We start from the raw sequence: 22487 nt of genomic DNA on the forward strand, positions 1-22487 counted from the left end.
ATATCAAGCAACTCATAAAGATTTTTTTTTCTCAATTTCACTGTTTAGTTGACCAATGGTTTGGTGATAATATTGACAAAATAAATGACAGAAAGAATTCCACTATGTATTTCTGGGTCTTTAATTTTTTTCCTTAAAAAACAAACACAAAACAACACCATAATAATTGTTACCATAATCTATACTGTCAATTGAAATAGTTCAGTTGAATAGATTTCTTTCTATATGACTAAGATAAAGTTTATTTTTTCTTCTCTTATGTCATATGAAAATAGCTATGCAAATGTTCAGCAAATTTCAAGAGAAGTTTTGGTATGGTCTGAAATATATAGGCCACACAAAAAATTCATGGATGAGTGCCTCATCGATAATCATTTTGAGAACAGCTAAAACAGAGCAATGATTCTTACCTAAACTGAAGTGTAATTGGGATATTCTGATAAAATATATATATACCTAATTATAGCTGATCAAATATATCTATATATAACTATTTATCTATATCTATATATCTACATATTTTTTCTATTATTTTTCATGGTCCAGGAAGACAACCCCTTGCTCCCCTACCCAAGTCATTTTCTGTTTGTTCAAATGGCTTTAATTTTCCTTTTAGCACTTACATTACCTGACATTATAATGTATGTTTATTTTTAAAAATTTTTTTTAAATCCCCATAGTCTGGAACAGACGTTAGCATTTAATATGCATTAAATGAATATTTGTTGAATAAATAAAGACGGGGAGAGAGTAAATCAGCATTGCTTTAAAATCTGAGCTCCAAATAAAAAACCACGAGGGAAGCAGGAATTACAGGTGTTTATGTACCATTGAGCTTCTTTGTATACTCTCAATTCTGCTTAGTTGTTTTCTTGGGCAATTAAGTTTAATGATGATTAATGGTTCCTTTATGAAATCCGGGAGGGGGGGGGTGGTGGTGTAGGGGGAGATAGTCCAAAATGAATTAAACTACTGATATTATATAAAATAATATTTTGCAATGTTTTAACCATTAATTGCCTCTGAAGGCAATATTGAATATAATGGAATAATTACAAGTTTTGATGCCAGATAAAACTAGATTGAAATCTTAATTAACTTTATTTTGTTTTCACCAAAAATGTATAAAAAGAGCAGCCAGCCTGCATTTTTATGATAGAAGTGAAGAGAAAAAGGAGTCTGAAAATGAGATTTTTTTTTTAGCCAGAAAAAATATTATGTCTGGAAGAATTTGAAAACAAATTCAGTGGTAGCTTGAATTTTTTAAATGCTAATTGTCCCTGATAATCTCTAAGGGGAAAGGGGAGAAAGCTGGCTGTGAAATTCTTCATGTCTGTAAAACTTGTATTCCTGGAACATGGAAAATGATAGAAAAAAATTAAAAGGGCTTTTAAATAATGAAATGAGTGAGAAAGAAACATGGGACCTTGTTGAAAATAAGATTATAATAGGAAATGGGAAGCATGTGCTAATGTGTTTATATTTGCAAGTTTAGTATTTTCTTAGTACATGACTATTGTGAATTCCAGCTCTCCACCAGAGTTCCTGGGTGGGATATTCCCAGAGATGGTTCAAGTACAGAGTATTTGAATTATAACAACAGATGTAACTTTTTGTTTTGGTACTGGGAAAAGGCAATTTAGACTTTTTTTTTTTTGCCAATGTTTATTTTTGAGAGACAGAGCATGAGCGGGGATGGGCAGAGAGAGAGGGAGGCAGAATCTGAAACAGACTGCAGGTTCTGAGCTGTCAGCACAGAACCCGACGTGGGGCTCAAACTCATGACCTGTGAGATCGTGACCTGAGCTGAAGTCGTGTGCTTAACCAACTGAGCCACCCAGGTGTCCTGGTAAAAAGCAATTTAAAGTCTAGTTCTTCTCTATTTAAAAAAAAAAAGACTAGCATACTTAAGCAACTTCAGATATTTCTTATTGGAGGATGGCTTTAACAAATTGTTTTTATGGTAGTATCTACCTTAGGAGGAACATAATGAAGACTCTTATTTTTTTAAAAAATTTTTGTTTATTTATTTTGAGAGAAAGAGAGAGAGAAAAGGGGGGGGAGGGGCAGAGAGAGAGGAGAGCGAGAATCCCAAGTAGGTTCTGCACTGTCAGCATGTAGCCTGACGTGGGACTTGAACTCAGAAGCTGTGAGATCATGACCCCAGCGGAAATCAAGAGTAGGGTGCTTAACTGACAAAGCCACCCAGGTGCCTCAAGACTCTTATTTTGATCAGGTGCAAGAGGAGACTGAACATAGGACAAAATACCACACACAATGGAGTATAACAGAGGCTCCAAGACGACCCTCAAGAGGAAATTTGCTTAACTTTATTTAGTTGCATATTTTAAAAATATATTTGATTATAGAACTCATTTTCATAGAAAGCATTTTGGAAGATACTAATTTTTTTAAGGAGCACAGCTTGGGAATTGAAACTATCATTATTAATAGCCCTTTATTGCAGTGCTTCTCAAACTTAAATATCCATATGAATCTCCTCAGAAACTTGTTAGAATGCAGATTCTGCTTCAGCATTTGTTGGAGGAGGGAATGAAATTCTCCTTTTCTAACCGGGTCCCTAGTGATGCCCAGGCTGCCCATCTGGAGTCTACATTTTGAGCAGCATGGGTCTGATGCATCGTGGTTCTTTAGTTTCCACAAAGATTATCAAGACACGGAAAGAGGTACACTTTTACATTAGTGGCTTCAGCCTCTTATGCTAATGAGGTAAAACAAATCGTTAGGATGGGAATCTTTTAATTTCAGCCTTGATTAGCATCAGGATAACAGAGAGAAGGTAAGACAGAAGATAGAGCCCCTCTCATACAGAAATTAACAAAAAGAGTAAGTAAAAAAAGACTCTTCCACAGCTCCGAGACCCCTCTCCTCCAGACCAGACATATGAAAAGGGAGATGTGGAAAGAGAAGGTTCCTGATAGGGCTGGTTTAAGATTGCTGCCGTACCTGTTCTATTCTGTCTTTCAATCTGTCTGTGTCTCTCTCTTTTTCTCTTCTTTCTTGTTTGGTCCCTTCTTTCTTTTTCTTTGTTTTTTGAGGTGTTATTCATATTGTTATAATCTTATTGGTATAAGAAAACTTCATACAGGCATATCTGGAAATATGTTCATATTATATTGCTCTCCATTAATCTGTATCAATAACAAAATTATATATTACTTTGATATTTGTTCATTGTGTTACGGAATTTTTTTAAGTTGTAGATATTACTTATAGAGGAGGAGTGAAGACAACAATACGTATCTTAAAAACAAGAAGTTATTTTGGATGGCTGTTTGTGTATGTGTGTTTTCTCATTCAAGTGTTGAATAGATCCTGATTCTGTGCATTAAGCACAAACAAAAAAATACAGAGACATAAGACCAAGACTTACTTTTGTCTTCCAAATGGCAGAGCTTTTCTGCCTCTGGAGCTATCCGCTCTTCGTGAGCTGATACTATTATGTCTGTTCTGTCTGATTGCCCTTGGTGTTGGCACTAATTGATTGAGCATTTCCTGTGAACCGGAAATCATGCTGGTATTTTATGTATATTAATTTACATAGGCCTCACCCCTCCCCAATTTTTGCTGCAGGCATTTTTATCCCTGTTGAGATGAGTAAAATGAGGCTTGCCGTATGTTAGCAAGTCCAAGCCATACCTGGGTCATGTAGAGTAGTGAAACCAGACTTTGAACCCAGTGAGCGAACAAGCCTTGTACTTGTAGCAGCTATGACAAAGGAGAGTATAAACATTTGATATCTGCAAGGAGTCTGCTTCATCCTGCAAGTGAAATGTAAATTTGGTGGGGATTTGTTCTCTATTTACAATGCTATTGCAAACATTATACCATAGTTCTTCCTTTGCCCGTTATTTACAATAACTGCAATTTAATATCATCTCAAGAGGTAACATTAAACTATACAGAATCCCCAAGATTAAAGAAAAATATGCTTTGATTTTATTTCTAATTCTTTTTGGGGGATGAGAATTTGAACTGTTCTGAGTTTTATGGGTATTCTATATATGTTCATGGACATAAAATTAATTCCCTGTGTCTCAAGGGTAACACAGACATAAAAAGGCCAATTACAATTTTATGAATAGGAAATATAAGATCTGGGGCTTCGATTTTCTCTATTGTTGCATTCTAAATAACAGCACTATTTCTAGGGAATACTTACATCCTTTCTGACACAGAACAACTAGGAACTTTCATTAGAGAAAAATCAAAGCAGATGCAATGTGAGTCCCCATATAGTGCAAGTAATGTTAAAATAGATTCCAAACTGGTGTCTTGTTTTGATGAAAACTCAGAAGACAATTTGGAGACTGTTTGTCAGACTCTAGAGACGGAGGCACAGATGGAGTTCTGAATTAAGTGACTTTGTATTCTGAGATTTGAAATGAACTCCAGTCCCAACTGTATATTTCAATGATTGTGAACTAATTGGATGTGGTAATTGATTATTAAAGGATTTACATTCTTAAAATTATAAGGTTCATAAATAGTAATTTAAACATTTATAACAAAAGTCAAGATATAAACTTCATCTTCATATTAATGTATGTAGACAGAATTGCATGAACCATATTTGGGTTTACAAAATATTCTGGGTTAGTGGATTTTCCATAAAGCTGAAGAAAATTCCTTGAGATACCAAAAATTGAAATATTTTAACTAGTTAATACATAAAAATAACAAAATTTAGTGCTGATTTCCCTGTTGCACCAAGCAGTTTCGAATTGAATGTTAGACTTTTTTGCTTGACCAAAATACATCCTGAATGCTAATTCATTCAACAAATGTTCATTTAATAACTACGTAATGCATACCTACAATGTGCCTGACTCTGTTCTTGTTATATCGGCACAAAACACATGTCTCTGCCTTTGGAGAGAGACAAACCTACATAATAAATTTATGTATATGCGAAAGTGTTCTGTATTGTAGGCCAAAAATATGGAGGGTCAAGGAGGCTAGAGGTCCCACCATAGGGTGGTCAGGAGAGGCCTTACTAAGCAGATAGTATTCAAAGGAGTTAGCCATCTCAAGCAGAAGGAATTGCAAAGGCTCTGAGGCAGGAGCAGATCAGGCTTAACCATGGCAAGCCCACCAATGTGGCTGCAGAGGGGACATTGTTAGGAGAGAGGTAGGATCTCTCCTTGTTATGATCCAGCATTTGTGAAAAGTCCTCACCCACTTGCTGCAGAAGATGGAGGGAGACATTGCATTTTGCTAAAATGTGAATGTCTGTTTGCTTTAAACTTACTTCTCTTGTGTTCTCGTGAATACTGTAATTATGTGCAAGAATATTTACTCACAATTGTGCACCCAAAAAGCTCAGATCTGGTAGGGACTAAGGACGGAGAGCATCAGTAAGGGAGCAGAGCAAGACCACCAGGCTGTGCTTCATCAAGGGTGTGCTGACACAAGGGCCAGAAGTGAAGAGCAGCCACACCCAGGTTACACCTTCCTCTGGAGAACCAAACGACATTTTCTCCTTTCTCATGTGGCCTAACTCATCAGAGCATCATGCACTTTGTCCTTTATCACTCATTCAATTTCTGCTTGTACAAATCACTGTGATTGTCAAACTTCCAGAATACAGGCTGAAGACCTACTCTGTGGCTGCAGTAGAGTAGGCATCTCCATTTCCTTCCCACTTCTTTTTTTTTCATAAATGAACATGTGTCAAATATTTTATTCAACTCATTGATTAATGAGACATCTAGTAGATGTTACAACCAATTCAGAGTCTCGAGTACCACGCATTGATAGTCAGATAGGGAATGCTGTAATTAATTTAACCTTCTCACTTTTGATTGTGGGTTATCAGGTGCATCTAAAACCAAAGAGAAACTTAACTTTCCTATGCTAAAACAACTTGACATAAATAAACTATGTTTTCTTAGATTTCTACTTCGACTGCTAATATACCTCTTTTGTATTTTAGACGAACAAAGACCCTCTTACATTTTCTTTGTGATTATAGTTCCCTTTTTACAAACCATTCTCTTCTAAATTACTGTAGGAATAGCTGACATTTAAATACCTTCATGTTCGAAGACTGTGTCAGGCACTGTACAAACACTGTGTCCCTTCACCTACACAGTGTCCCCATGGGGTGAATGTTGCCAACACTCTCCTGCTTTTATATATTAGGAAAACAAGACCCCACAGTGCCCATATGTTGCCCTAAGTCTTGGCAGGTAAGTGTCACATCTACAAATGGGGTCCACATTGCCAACTTTCTAAGGTTTTTTTCTACATCCCCAGAAACACCATCCTAAGCAGTTAACATGGGGTCTGGGGATCTTCCGATATCCTCTGAACACTTTACCAAATGTGGATGAAGTGGGCCAGGCTAGGGGAAGTAGAGGAATGCTAAGAACATGGCTCCAGGCTGTGTCTTCTGCTTTTAACAAAAATATTTGGAGAATTGGAAATATAAGGTAAGGTAGGCAGGAACTTATAAAGATGAGTTAACGAGTTTGACTTGATTCTGTAAACTGTAGAGAATTAAAAAGGCTTTCAGGAGGAAAGTGACCTTGTTCATTAGCATACATTTAAAATAAATAATATTGGAGCTCTTGTTCTAATTAAGATGGGAAACAGAACAGTGGCAAGCTGATGCCATTGTGCACACCAGGCATTCATTTTATCATGTGTAGTAATAGGCCCACTGGTGGCCACTTTGTCTATGATTGAAACTGATTAGGTTGCACATTTCTTGGCTATGCATATTTGTTCTTTCTCCATTTCATTGTAATGTTGAAGTGTATTTAGATTTCCCATAAATGAAGATGAAAAAATGTTGACATGTTCAATTCTCATTTTTCTTTCTTTTTTCTTTTCTTTTCCTTTCCTTTCCTTTCCTTTCCTTTCCTTTCCTTTCCTTTCCTTTCCTTTCCTTTCCTTTCCTTTCCTTTCCTTTCCTTTCCCTTCCTTTCCCTTCCCTTCCCTTCCCTTCCCTTCCCTTCCCTTCCCTTCCCTTCCCTTCCCTTCCCTTCCCTTCCCTTCCCTTCTCAATATGGAATGCCTCCTGAATTTGTGTGTCATCCTTGCACTGGGGCCATGCTGATCTTCCTTCCTTGTATCTTTTCAAATTTAGTGTAGTGCTGTGGAAGTGAGCACACACATTTTTTTTCTTTCAATGGTAAATTAATTCTATAGCTCTACAAAGAAATGCTTGTTTTTCTCCTCATTCCTTCCCCAGGTTCTCTTGTGCATACCAGTTAAGTTATTTAGGAGAATAGAGGGAGTATGCATGCACACGCATCCCGCCTCACCCTGATAAACGAGAAATCGCCAACTATCACAGGGAGAGAGAACCCTGAACTCACAAATTAAAAATTTCTTCCATCTCTTTGGGCATGTGGGTGGCTCAGTCAGTTAAGCGTCTGACTATTGATTTTGGCTCATGTCATGATCTCAGTTTGTGGGATGGAACCCTGCATCGGGCTCTGCACTGAACAGTACAGAGCCTGATTGAGATTCTTTTTCTCCCTTTCTCTCTGCCCCTCCCTAGTCTGCACTGTCTTGATCTCTAAATATATAAATAAATAAATAAATAAATAAATAAATAAATAAATGTTAAAAAAATCTTCCATATCTTAGTGTACAGGTTAGAAAAAAATATTATTTTATTTATATTTATTTATATATAGATTAATTTATACATAAGTGTATTTATACATAGGTTATATTTAACTTATCATTGAATGTCTCTGTGTGTTTCTAAAATATTAAAGTTGATTGAATAACATGCCCCAGAAGAGAATTATATATTTTTGACACATGTTTTTCAAATCATATTTTACATGCTTTCAACCACCTTTATTACTTAAAAACCGTGGTTTCTAAATCCTAGATGACTCCATTGGATAACATCAATGTAGTTAACTAATTTACCATACAAATTAGTTTTAAAATTTCTCTAATGATTCATTGGTTGTGAGCTGTCATTTTAGGGAAATAATTATAACTTACATTTTTAAATTTTTGATAATTTACTAGCTTTTGATTGCCACTGTAACAAATTACTGCAGATGTAGTGGTTTAATGTACCATTACAGTTCCAGAGACCAGAAATCTGCACTAGGTCTTCTGAGGCTAACATTAAAGGTTATGTTCCTTATGCAGTCTCTAAGGAAGATTCTGTTCCAGACTTTTCCAGCTTCTAGAGACTGCCTGTATTCTATCATCACAACTCCTCTGACTCTACTTTTTTTTCCCACGCTTATAAAGACCCATGGGATTACAATGAGCTCACCAGATAATCCAGATTAATCTTCTCATTTCAAAATTCTTTTCTTTTAAGTTTATTATTTATTTTGAGAGAGAGAGAAAGAGGGAGCATGAGCAGGGGAGGGACAGATAGAGAGGGGAAGAGAGAGAGAGAATCTCAATGAGGGGCTTCATCTCACGAACCCTGAGATCATGACCTGAGCCGAAATCAAGAGTTGGATGTCCAACTGACTGAGCCACCCAGATGTCCCCTCATTTCAAAATTTTTAATGTAATCACATCTGCACACTCCCTTTTACCACATAAGGTAACATACTCACCAGTTTTGAGGATTGGAGTATGGAAATCTGTAGAGAGAGGGAAGCTTTATTCTCTTTACCACAGTAGTGTTCTCTTTTTTATTTTTATCATTTGAGGCACAAAACTTTATCTGTAATTTTAGAAAGAAATATCCTGCACCAAATATAATAAGGATTAATTTTCCTCCAATATATTTTTATGTAACTCTATAACAATATTTTTAATTAAAAAAAGCTCATGATTCCATGCCATGCAAATTAAATTTGAATGATGCATGAATTTTGAGTTGCTAATTTTAATTTGCTTGTTTCTTTATTCTATTACCATAGTTTATGTAGTTTTTAAGACATAAAATGTAGCAATTTAGCTACTTTATTTTTCTAAAATGATGACAATGTTCTTGAGTTCATACCCTCTCCAACTCAGACAAGGAGGTATAATACTAGGTCACATCTAATAACACAGTTCCTAATTAACCTGATTAACCTGATTAAACTCAATTACCTAATATAAATTGATGCTTTTGCCAAGTGCCCTCTTGAGATCTCTTCCCAAGATTGATTAAAATTGACCACCAATTTTTTCCCATTCTTCCTACTGAGGTGGGCAGGCCCATTGCCTCTTTCTTTGAACCTAAGTTGGCTCTGTGACTGGCTTTTTCAAATTGAATGGAATAGAAGTGATGCCAAGGGATTTTATGTCTAGGCATCAAGAGATTCATGGTTTCCATTACCCCCTTGGACCACTCCCTCCACGTGACAGTTGAATCTTGGTTAGGGTCCTTTGGGATGGCCAGAAGACATTGACCACATTGCTTTCAGCAGTTAGCATAGGATCTTTAATTTTTTATCTATAAACTTTATCATTTAGAGCTGTTTTAGGTTCACAGAAAAATTGAACAGGACGTACAGAAAGTTTTCATACACCCTCTGTCCCCCAACATGCACAACCTCCCCTACACTCAACATGTAACACCAGATATCACAGTTGTTACAATTGATGAATCTACACGGAAATGTCATTATCACCAAAATGCCGTAGTGTTACTTGAGGTTGAGTTTTTAGGTTTTTATTCTCTCTTCACTGCAGGGATGGAAACAAATGTTGAGGTCTTCTGCTATCCCTATTAGAAAACACTTGACTCTGATAACATTGCAATTTCTTGTGCTGTATCATGTTTTTCTAATTACCTTGCCTCTCTTCTTTTTTGTTCATCATGAACATTTTTTTTTTATTCCCTTCTCCTAAAATCTGGTATTTTATGTAAGAACACTTGACCTTTGTTGTATGTGTTTTTTACTGAACTGCATTCTACTCCTTAGTATTCAGATTTAAGGAGCAACCATGCAAGGATTACTTATTATTTGGCTATAACTTCTAAGAATATGTTCATAGTTATATCAACTTAAAATGCCTCAGATGAGAAGACCAAAAAATAGTCTCAATAAGGAGGTACATCTGGAGGGTACATAAGAAGATTCACAGTCACTGAAGAAAGATCATCAATGCTATTACCACTCTGGATAAAAAGAAGAACATAGATACCAGTACAAATCAAGCTGCCCAAAGGCGACAGATGTTTATAAGCTAAAGACATATGTATAGACATCTCTCTCTGAATGCATATGCTCTAATATTATTTTATATAAAAGGATATATGCTACATATGTTTTTGCTTCTAACTTTCTTTATTCACACAATAGTATAGCATTGAGATTTTTCCACGTTAGTGTTTTATATCTTTTATAATGACTGTGTAGTTTTCATTTATAAAGGTGTACCATCATTTACATAGCCATGATGGATTGTTAAGGTATTTTCGTATTTTCATCGTTATAAATATATTTAGATGATCATCTTTTTAACTATAAATTTGTTTACTACTGAAGCATATGTGAAATATATTAGCTGTTAGACTCACTTTTGCTAGAGATATAAAGATTTATTTAAGTAAAGTTGATATAAGTTGCCCACTTTATAGATAGGATTTCTTTGTATTCACCTTGGATTTCATTATTTTTTTGGATTTCATTATTTTTATATTATAAATACATTTGATATAGGTCTAGAGTGAATAGACAGATCAATAGATTGATAGGTCAATAGACTGACTGATAAAAGAAAATAATTTTCATTTGATTTTCCAGGTCTAATTCATATTCCTCAAGTCTATCATATACTGCCCCCTTATAAGAATCAAAGATGCCTGCAATAGTAAAACAAGAAAGAACTGATAGATTTTATGTAAATGTAAATACATGAACTATGGATTCAAAGGTAGTTATTGTAGTAATAGTAGATGCTCTTTGTGCTGAATCCAATTTATTCTATCTTTAAAATTTGAAGTAACTATTAAAATAATTTTAGTTATCCTAAAATTATTTCATTTCTTTATTCTCACATGGAGTATAGAGAATGATAGTTTTCTTTAACCTGATTCTCCATTGCTTTACTTTTTGCCACTTAAGAGAAAACTCAGAGAAAAAATTAACATGATATTTTGCTAAAACCTCTTTAACCATAACTTAATTTGGGTTCTCACCAATAAAAGAAAGGATGTAGAATTCTCAAAGCTCTTTTTGTTACTTTATAATACAGAAAAAGAAATGCATACATGAAAATAACTTTCTCATATGGCTATGAAGGAGCCATCTAGGATGGCAGCTTTTTATAATTTTGTTGTGACAGAAGTCACTGAACTTTGGATTAAAAAAAAGCATAATTACAAACAATGCTTGTCAAGTGGCCATTGTCAATTTTAAAAGAAAGAGTTACAATTTGAGAATGGAAATTATTAAAGAAATAAGAAAAGTCATTACCTCCATATACCTTAAATTGTCACCAACCCTACTTAATTATTTGGCAGCTTTTAAAAGTATTTAGGAAGTCAATCATGTGTAACCTATTGATTGCAACTATTCATAAGCAGTAGAAGCAAACTGCAAACCCTAGGTTAATTGTATTTGAATTGTAAGACATTGACCAGACCTACTGCAAAGAATAAAAGACATATCAGTTTCTCCCCAGGACATACGCCAGGGCTTGAAATAGGATCGGTTTGTATAGGTCTCTCTCGGTAACAGGGCTACTCTTCAGATAACGCAGAGCACTTTAGTCAATAGGAAAGGCAGAACCTATTGCTTTGGAGACGTGATTTCTCTTGGAAATGGCTGATAAATCACAATTACATAAACTGAGGGAAGACATAACAGATCTATCAGCTGCATAATAATTATCATGGCAGAAGAACCTATTGCATTCTCCAGGTTAGAACTAACAAGTTTTTCAGAGTGTGCAATAAATCAGTTTTGAAAATGCCAAGTCACATCAGGTGTACTAAGCTATTAAGTAGTATTGGTTTACAACAAAACCAGAAATTGAGTATAGAATTTGCTTTAGACACTTCATTTGCAAAGTATATAAGAAATGCTAACAGGTATGGCATATTTGCATATGCAACAATTTCATAAGCTCACTGGAAAAAAAATTCAAAGTGTAATGCAAAGTGGTATGATTTCCATTTTAAGGAAATAAAATCAGTTCATGAAATTAGTTTTAAAAGTTAATAATCACTCCTGTAATGGATCATAGTTTTAATATAATATAGAAATTATATTTTTTCTATATAATTAGAGAAAAAGATTCAATTTAAGCAAAGCCATTCAATTTACTGTGCTATAAACTAACTCTGCGACCAAAGAAGATTCCCATCTTCTTGAGGAATGGGACATTTTTGTTGTGTCAGTGAGAATTTCTTTTTTTTCTGGTCTCAGTTTTCTACAGCTATCCCTCAGGATCCATTACTAAAAGTGAAAACTGGGGCGCCTGGGTGGCGCAGTCGGTTAAGCGTCCGACTTCAGCCAGGTCACGATCTCGCGGTCCGTGAGTTCGAGCCCTGCGTCAGGCTCTGGGCTGATGGCTCGGAGCCTGGAGCCTGTTTCCGATTCTGTGTCTCCCTCTCTCTCTGCCCTCCCCCGTTCATGCTCTGTCTCTCTCTGTCCCAAAAATTAAAGAAAAAAAAAAACGTTGAAAAAAAAAAAGTGAAAACTGAGCCTGCAGGTAAGACTATGGGCATTCACCCACTTTTACTTCTTTTAATTTATTTATGTGATACGTTGCATTCTGTTTCATTAAGGAGAAAACTTCTTTCTAAACAAACAAGCAAACAAACAATACTGTAGACTACAAGGTCTTTTTTTGTTCTTAGCCTCTATTCCATGTTACTAAGAACAGCAAGAATTTATTTATCATTATTTCTTAACATGTTTTCAAGTTTTAATATCCGTGAAACCATGCTTCTGTCTTCACGTTTTAATTTTTTTCACTTTATATGCTTTCTTAACTCTTAAAGATCAAGTAATGACATCAAAGAAACAAGGATAAGATGATTAGGAAAGGAACAGTTATGTATATATTTTTTTATTTATTGATTGGGGTTTATATACTCTGACCATTCTATAGGGCATTTTTTTTTAGTTAATTATAACTGTTGTCTAGATAACTGATAATAAAATGGTAGATTTTTACTTGTAAGTAATGTACTTATATATCTTTTAGGACCTGTTTAGGGTACTAGATTATTAAACAATGTTGCAGCCCATTTGCATTAGTTTAGTCCATACCCAATTTTTGGTTACTTATACATAACTCTGTAAAAATTTTCAAACATTTGTAAAAGTAAATCAGAGTGTATCTTTTATGCAAAGTCTGACTATAAAGGGATGTTGACATATTTTAGTGGAGTAACAACCAAATATGCCTAATCCCACAAAATAATTACTACACAAAACTTCAATTTTACTTCAATGAAGTTGTTAGTATTTAAGACATCTTCCTTGAATTTGACATGTGTGTTTGCACATTATTTGAATATCCATATTGGTGGCAAATTTGTGGATGAGTTTGATTTTGTAAAATAGTAAACTCTCTAGTCCAGAGAACAATGTGGATTATTAAAATGCCTATTAACCTACTTGTGAAGGAGTAACTCTCCAATTCCATAATGGTTTGTCATCTGATTCTCAAAGCATGTTCCAAGGGGGAATGAAAACATTTATTTTTCTCTTTGTTGTTGAAGTACAGTAAAATGCACAGATCTTAGGCATGCAATTTGATGCTTTACAACAAATGCTAAATCTGTGTACTCCACATCCCTCATCATTCCTTCAGCAAACATTTATTGAATACCAAGTGCGAACCCCTAGTTGCTAGAGATACGGTTATGAGTCAGATCAAATTATTACCCAGACGAATGGGTTTGTCATTAAGTGATATAGAGCCTCTTTAATATAAATATTTACAGGAAGGAGAAGTAGCAAGAGAGTGAATCACTTCTACTTGGGGAAGCAGATTTGGAAAGACTGCCTATCAGATTGATGTTTTTGCCCTGCCTCCCTGTTACCACTTTATGAACTGGCATGGAAAATGAGGTTTACTTAAAAAGAAGACACCAAATTTGCATGGTAATTCAGGTCCCAGCAACCTGGGACCAAAGGCTCTTTCTTGAAATATATTTTCTCAGTTGGTTCATGGGTAAATGTCATGGAACTTGTTCAATGTCATCAGATTCACTATAATCCCCCACACAGTTGGGTTTACATCATGGTTTTTTTTAATGTTTATTTTATTTTTGAGAGAGAGAGCTCACACACACAGGGGTGGTGGGGGGAAGGCCAGAAAGAGAGGGGACAGAAGATATGAAACAAGCTCTGTGCTGACAGTAGAGAGACTGATGGGGGGCTCAAATCTCCAGCTGTGAGATCATGACTGAGCTGAAGTCAGAGGCTTAACCAGCCGAACCACACAGGAGCCCCAAATCAGTGTTAATAATAACCTTCTCATAAATTTTATTCCATAGTAACTTAAATTTCCATATTGACGTTTTCTTTTCCTTTTTATTTCAAATGTCAAAGTTTGCTAGGTCCCATTAAGGAAATTGATAAAATGGTTGTCCAAATCAAATAAACTTGAAACTTCCCTAATGAAAGGGCTGCGGTAAGGGTACAATTTAGAGTGAAACCTTCTTAGAAAAGATTTCCTTATTATTGATGAATGAAGGGTGTCTTATTATTCCTAACATGTTTAGACCTGAGAGTAACATTGTTGAGAAATAAATCCAGAGTTTTGAAAATTAACTTTGTAGCAAATTTAAAATAAATAAGTTAGAAGAGCTTGGAGCTGAAATTTAAAGGTGGGTTCAAAACAAAAAACACGAGTGTGATGGGTATTGAGGAGGCCACCTTGGGAAGAGCACTGGGTGTTGTATGGAAACCAGTTTGACAATAAATTTCATATTTATGGAAACCAAAAACAAAACAAAAAACACGATTTTCTTTTGAGCTATTAGAATGAGCAATTAAAAGAGTTTTTCTTGACTAGAAAGCTAAAAATGTTAATGATATAACATTAAGGTGTTTCAGATAACGAAAATGTTAGCACAGTGAGTTTAATATATAAGAATTCATGTAAATAAGTTATTAATGAGAGTGATGCTCCTAGGAATTCTATGCATTAATAAATTGATCTAAATAAATGGTATCTACAGCTTATTATTTACCTGAAACTTATTAAAATTTTAATCATTTGAGAGTGATACTTTTGTTCAAAATTGGTTTTTTAGGTACATAATTAAATGGCCAGATTTTACTGAAAGCTTCCATTTTTAAATCAGGAAAATTATGCTTTAACTCTGCTCTAAATTTAGCAAAGATTCTTTATCAGAATTTGATGGCTCAAACTTCAAATTACAGGGACACAGACATAGAGGTTTTACAAAAATACTTCAGCAGAACTGAACAAAACAGCTCTATTTTACAACCATAAATGTTCACTGATGCCATTTTGCCACTTGTAATATGTTAAGCTATTAATAGAAAAGTCGTGGGATAGCCAGAGGTCATTTCTCACTCTAAATCGTGTGTTTCAACCATGACTGCACATTGGAACCACCTGGGAGTTTTAAAAATTACCGATGTCAGGGTTCCACCCTTGAAATTTTTTATGAAATTGGTCTGAGACGCAGCTGGACATCAGGACTGCCAGCCACGGTTGAGAAACATTGCTCTAGAGAAACTTGAAATGTGAGAAGCTTGGAGATTTTAAAGGAGACCTCAGAGACAACTATGCCACAGAAATTATGGCAAAATAAGTGTTGTACATTGCTGGAAGATAGAACTCAGTGTCAGCTAGGGAAGATGCCCAGAGAGGGGTTTCTTCAAATTTGTTACAGTGTTTATCATAGATTTTCTGTTCAGAGAACATCTGAGAACAACAAAGAAATTCTCAATAAAACCAATTATGTTAATATTTTTGGTTCATAAAATTTTGATAATACAGGGAATGTAGAGCCTCTCCAATCAGTGATGTTGTTAAATATCAAAATAACACTTTGAGAACACCTGAAATGTCAGTTAAATTATAACAAGGTATTTCTGTTATGCGGTGGGATCATTGCTTTACTTTTGCTCTATTTTTCTGTTAATGTTTTAACCAAATAGTTATGAGTTCATATTCTTTTATAAGCAATCTAGAATTTCCACAAAATAAATGGGACCACAAAAAGTTTACCCCAGTTTCTGTGGAGTCCATAAATAATTGCTTTCAGGGGATGTTTAAATGAAATTATTTCCCTGACTGCTGGGATTGGAGATTGGTAAAGATTTGTCCTTTGTGAGTAATAAGAAGAGTGTACTTGGATATAAAAATAGTGAAGAAATAATTAGCTCTTTTTTTTAGAAAAAAAAAAAAAGCTAAATTCCATGTTTAACAAAGTTAATGAGTCCCTAAATTCCTAAAGCTGAATATTGGTGTGTAAAAGAGCACTCCAAACCAATAGAGAATAACCCTAATATTCATGGATATTTAGCTACAACCTAATTTCTTCATATCATTTGGTATCTCCTAGGTTTAAATCAAACAGATATGTTACTTACTAAAAGGCCCAAAATAAGTTTTACTTTTCTGACAATGTCCTTTATTAACAGGTTATTTAAATTTTTTTAAATCTTTATTTATTTTTGAGAGAGAGAGAGACAGAGCATGAGCAGAGGAGGGGCAGAGAGAGGGAGACACAGAATCTGAAGCAGGCTCCAGTCTCTGAGCTGTCAGTACAGAGCCTGACGTGGGGCTCGAACTCTCAGACTGCAGGGTCAGACCTGAGCTGAAGTCGGACACTTAACTGACTGAGCCACCCAGGTGCCCCATTAATGGGTTATTTTTGAGAAGTCATTTATCAGGAACAAATTAAACTTACATTTTCAAAATTGTACGTTGGGTCAGTTGACCAGATCTTTAATCTCTTTTATATTTCCAGCTAAGTTTGGTTACTGAGACACATGTGTTTAGAAATACTTGTTTGGAGCACACATGTTATTAATTGCTTTTTGAAGGGACTAGTGTAAGCTAGTTACTTTTTAAGGTGCTTGGTGTTTTGCATATTCACACTATCATTTATAGTGAATTTGCAAGACTGTAGCTATATAATCATTTTGTATAACAGTAACTGAATATGAAAGAGTTGAAAAGACAAGATTTTAAATATGGGTTGAAGAGTCTGAACTTTAAGTAACTAGCAGATAATGTAAAAAAAAAAAAAACCCAGTCTTCGTGGAAGATTAATTTTTCTTTTGGGGGATAATTTTTGTAGAACAGATATGAATTGAAAAAGGGAGGCAGAAGCTTAAGGGGAAAAGATGCCTAGGTAAACTTGTAAAGTTTTGGACCTTGAAAGGACAGAATATTTTCAAGGACTTGAAAATAGGAAACATTACTCTGTGATGTTAGAGGATAAGGGCGGCCATATGCTAATCTAACCATATACTATGCTAATTGCTCTATCTCCAATCAGCTCCTTTAAAGCGACTTGATACAAATCACCTTGAATATTTACTAAATGAATGTTAGATGGTGGATTGGGGTGCAGGTATGGCTGACTGTTGGAGTAGTGAAAATGGGGAAAATAGAAAGGATGTTGAAGATTTACTCCGATTTTGTTACATTAGGTTTCTTATTTATTTTTATTTATTTATTTATTTAGTTAGTTAGTTAGTTAGTTATTTTATTTTATTTTATTTTATTTTATTTAAGAGAGAGAAGGCACATGAGCAGAAGGAAAGGGACAGAGAGAGAGAGAATGAATCTTAATCAGGCTTTATGCTTAGGGCAGAGCCCGGCCTGGGGCACGATCCTACGCTCCTGAGATCATGACCTGAGCCAAAATCAAGAGTTGGACATTCAGCCAACTGAGCCATCTAGACAACCCAACATTAGGTTTTGATAGAACAAACCTGGAAAGACAAAAGAAACAGAAAGAAAAAATGGAGTCCAGAGGAGGCCAAAACTCCCTACAAAGTGTTACTCAGGCATCCGTTGGCTTCCTTGCACCATGCACAAGCAGCTTGTCCAGAGTAGTTTTCCAGAGTTAATGGGGCCAGCTCTTCATTCTCCATTTCCCTAGTTCACAGTCCTAAGGCCTCAGAGGAGAATTAGGTACTCTTAGGAGAGAGGGTGGGCCAACTCTATGTCATTTTTAGTTCCATCTTTCAAATTACTCTTATTCACAGATGTTGAGTAATCAGGCTGGGAAAATAAAATAAAAGCAAGCAGACTTGGTTTGAGGGGTATGTGATTGGTTTCAGGATAGTGCTTCTTTAGCAGCAAGTGAATCCTGGTGGACAATGCACGAGCTTCCTCCTAATCCAAAATAAACAGCATTTGTTTCAGTAGAAAATTGCAAATATAGGGGCGCCTGGGTGGCTCAGTTGGTTAAGCGTCCAACTTCAGCTCGGGTCATGATTTCACGGTTTGTGAGTTCGAGCCCCATGTTGGGCTCTGTGCTGACAGCTCAGAGCCTGGAGCCTGCTTCGGATTCTGTGTCTCCTCTTCTGTCTGCCTGGCTCATGCTCTGTCTCTCTCTGTCTCTCAATAATAAATAAATGTTAAAAAAATTAAAAAAAAATGCAGATACATCAAAGGGTAACTTGACATCAAATATACAGATTACTATGAAAATATTCCCCCCCCCTTTTATTTTATACATGCATGTGTAATTCCTGCCTCATTGGAAGAGGGCTGAATAAAAGCTTTATGTAATATGTTTTGTGTCACATCTGTATAAGGTTTTTGTTGTTGTTGTTGTTTTTTGGGTAAGAGGAGTAGAAAGCGGAGAATGTTAATTTCAGATGGCTTTAAGCAAATGTTAGAAAGGTGAATATGCCTAGACTTCCAAATATCTGTTGGCTACTTGACATTTACAAACACTGTACTAGAGAAGCTTTCTACCTTCGCAGTATTAGGGTTCTGGCAGCAAGCAAAGGATGTGTGGAATGAAATATCCTGTTCAAATATAGTAAAGGAAGAGAAGACTATTTTTTTAAATATGAAATTTATTGTCAAATTGGTTTCCATACAACACCCAGTGCTCATCCCGACAGGTGCCCTCCTCAGTGACCATCACCCACCACCCCCTCCCACCCCCATCAACCCTCAGTTTATTCTCAGTTTTTAAGAGTCTCTTGTGGTTTTGCTCTCTCCCTCTCTTCTTTTTCCTTCCCCTCCCCCATGGTCTTCTGTTAAGTTTCTCAGGATCCACATAAGAGTGAAAACATATGGTATCTGTCTTAAGAAAACACTATTTGTAACCACTATTGAGGAAAATCATGAGTACCAAATCTTTCTGTTGTTTTAAATGACCAACAAAAGCACTGCACAAAGTTATAGTCTGTTATTTAATGTTTATTTATTTCTGAGAGAGACAGAGAGAGAGAGAGACAGAGTACAAGCAGGGGAGGAACAGAGAGAGAGGGAGACACAGAATCTGAAGCAGGCTCCAGGCTCTGAGCTGTGGGCATGGAGCACGATGTGGGGCTCAAACTCACAAACTGTGAGATCATGACCTGATCAGACTCTTAACTGACTGAGCCACTCAGGTGCCACTATAGTCTGTTATTTAAAATATTCGGAACTCTTAGCTCCATTTCTAACATCAAACTTTAAGGTCTACACAGTTTTTGAGTGGCAGATTATCTATTTAAATGAGGAAGCACTATGGTTTAAATTCCTGAGTGTGCCCTATTGAAACTGAGAACAGAAGGCCATGCTAATAAGAAAGGTAGTATTTATAAGGATTGCTTAAGGATGCAAGCTGGAGACCTACTAGCTGTAATTCTTTAATTCTAGTATATGTGCACCATCCAGTTGCAGGAAAACAAAATGTGTATTTCCAAGCTGTATGTTTTAGCAACAGAAGAAATCCAACATAACCAATATTAAATTCCCAAATAGTATGCAAACTCATGTCAATCATTACTTTAATCTAACATGTCAGCTGGAGGGAAGAACTCTGAGCAGCATGTGTAGTTGATTGTGATGAATGTTTATGTGTACACAGATGTCATTTCAGAAATTTGGAAATATGGAAATAACTCCAGGGTTTCTAGTTACTATGTTTATTAAGTTCTATAAGTTGTCTAAATTCAAAAATAAAAATAGTTTGCAAAGTATAATGCATGCTATATTTGACATCTTTCTCTCTGTTTCTATTTACCTATGTATTTCTCCCCCACCCACACATGCAAGTATTCTTACTTATGTGTATGTGTGTATATATATATGTATATATATGTATATGTATGTATATATGTATGTATACATATTATATACATATATATGTATACATATATATGTATATATATGTATGTATATATGTATATGTATATATGTATATATATGTGTATATATGTATATATATGTGTATATATACATATATATGTATATATACGTATATATGTATATATATATGTATATGTATATATATGTATATGTATATATATGTATATATGTATATGTATATATGTGTATATATGTATCTATATGTATATATGTATATATATGTGTATATATGTATATGTATATATATGTATCTATATGTATATATATGTGTATATATGTATATATATGTGTATATATGTGTATATATGTATATATATGTGTGTGTGTGTATATCTATATATCTATATATCTATATATCTATATCTATATATATATCTACAGCTACATGTATATACACCCCACACATACATATATAAGGGTATACATCAAAATAGTATACATGGTTATTGTCCTTTTAAAGCTTATTTATTAAGTTTGCGAGAGACACGAGAGAGAGAGAGAGAGAAGCAGAGAGAGAATCCGAAGCAGACTCTGTGCTGTTAGTACAGAGCCTGACACAGGGCTTGATCTCACAAACCATGAGATCACAACATGAGCCAAAACCAAGAGTTGGATGCTTAACTGACTGAGCCACTCAGGTGCCCCTATGAATGGTTATTGTTAATATTAGTATGTAGATTACCTTCATTTTCTACTTTTTACATATCTGTATTAATTGCAAATTTAAAAATAAGCCTGTATTACTTTTTAAAAAATGAGAGATAAAAAATTTCTCAATTTTGGTAAATAAAAAAAGAATACTTAGGTCAAAACATTCTTAGGAGTCCCTAATTTATATCTAAAAAGGGTTTTCATGGGGCGCCTGGGTGGCGCAGTCGGTTAAGTGTCCAACTTCAGCCAGGTCACGATCTCGCGGTCCGTGAGTTCAAGCCCCGCATCAGGCTCTGGGCTGATGGCTCAGAGCCTGGAGCCTGTTTCCGATTCTGTGTCTCCCTCTCTCTCTACCCCTCCCCCGTTCATGCTCTGTCTCTCTCTGCCCCAAAAATAAATAAACGTTGAAAAAAAAATTAAAAAAAAATAAAAAGGGTTTTCAATAAAGAGATATTCCTAATACCATTAAGAATATCCACAACCACATGCAACTTGAATATTTTTTGCTGTTGTTATTGGAGAGATATATTTAACATTATTTAAATGACTTGAAAATTTGTTCAGATTTTCCAGAACATATAAAAAAGGAAAACTTTCCAATTTATTTCATGAAATTAACAAAACTTTGATCATAAATGGTATATTTTTATTATTTTCTAGTTGGTTATTGCTAGTTTAAGGAAATAAATTTCCTTAAATTTTTATATGCAGATATTGTATCCTGTGATCTTGCTAGTTATATTTACTTATTAATTCTAACATTTAAAATTTTCTGTATATCCAATGCAGTTTGCAAATAATTTTGACCAGTGTATTTCCTTTTTGCCAATACTTAGGCACTTTTTAAAATATTCTTTTATTGAACTGGCTGGGGAATCTTGTCTTGTTTCTGATCTCAGAAGGAAAGCTTTCAATATCCCCTTATTAATTATGATATTTGCATAGGTTTTTATGTCTCTCTCTAATCAGGTTAAAGAAATTTGTTGTATTCCTCATTTATACATTTAAAAAATCCAATTTTGTGCATCCTCTGAGATTAGATTTTCAAACAGTTAATGTTGAAAATTACACTGATTGATTTTGTGATATTAAAACAATCTTGTATTATTGGAATAAACCTGTTGTTTTGCATTTATCATAGTTTTTACTGAACTGTAATTCACATACCAAAAAGTTTACCTGTTAAGAATGTACAATTCAGTGAATAGTGTATTCATAAGTTATGTAATGATTGCCACAGATTCCAGAAGAGTTTTATCACTGAAAGACTCCAAATTCTTATTTGAAAGATCTCTTATTTGAAAGATCATGTTAACTCCCCTCCCCAGCCCCTGGCAATGACTGATTTACCTTCTGTCTCTGTAGATTTGCTGTTTCTGGACATCCCATAAAAGTAGAATCATACAATACCTTCCACGTCAGGTTTTATTCACTTCACAATGTTTTCAAGGCCCATTTATGTTGCAGATGTATTTCATGCCTTATTATGGTTGATAAAAAGTGGAGATGCCACTTGTTTATCCATTCATCAATTGATGGGCATTTGGGCTGTTTCTGCTTTTTGGCTATTATGGATAGGTGCTATAAACATTTATGTACACATTTTGGGTAGACATATG

At 34.9% G+C, this 22487-nt stretch overlaps 1 protein-coding gene and 1 non-coding gene across 2 annotated transcripts in view; one reads left to right on the forward strand and one right to left on the reverse strand.

The window, feature by feature from the left end:
* LOC122478826 (glypican-5-like) overlaps positions 1-22487 on the forward strand; it is a 1039221-nt gene that overhangs the window by 191086 nt on the left and 825648 nt on the right. The window lies entirely within an intron of this gene.
* Positions 7028-7136, reverse strand: LOC122496538. The gene has a single exon (XR_006300851.1). It is a non-coding gene; the product is annotated as a U6 spliceosomal RNA (small nuclear RNA).

The sequence above is a fragment of the Prionailurus bengalensis genome, chromosome A1 (assembly GCF_016509475.1).
Source record: "Prionailurus bengalensis isolate Pbe53 chromosome A1, Fcat_Pben_1.1_paternal_pri, whole genome shotgun sequence".
Lineage (NCBI taxonomy): Eukaryota > Metazoa > Chordata > Mammalia > Carnivora > Felidae > Prionailurus > Prionailurus bengalensis.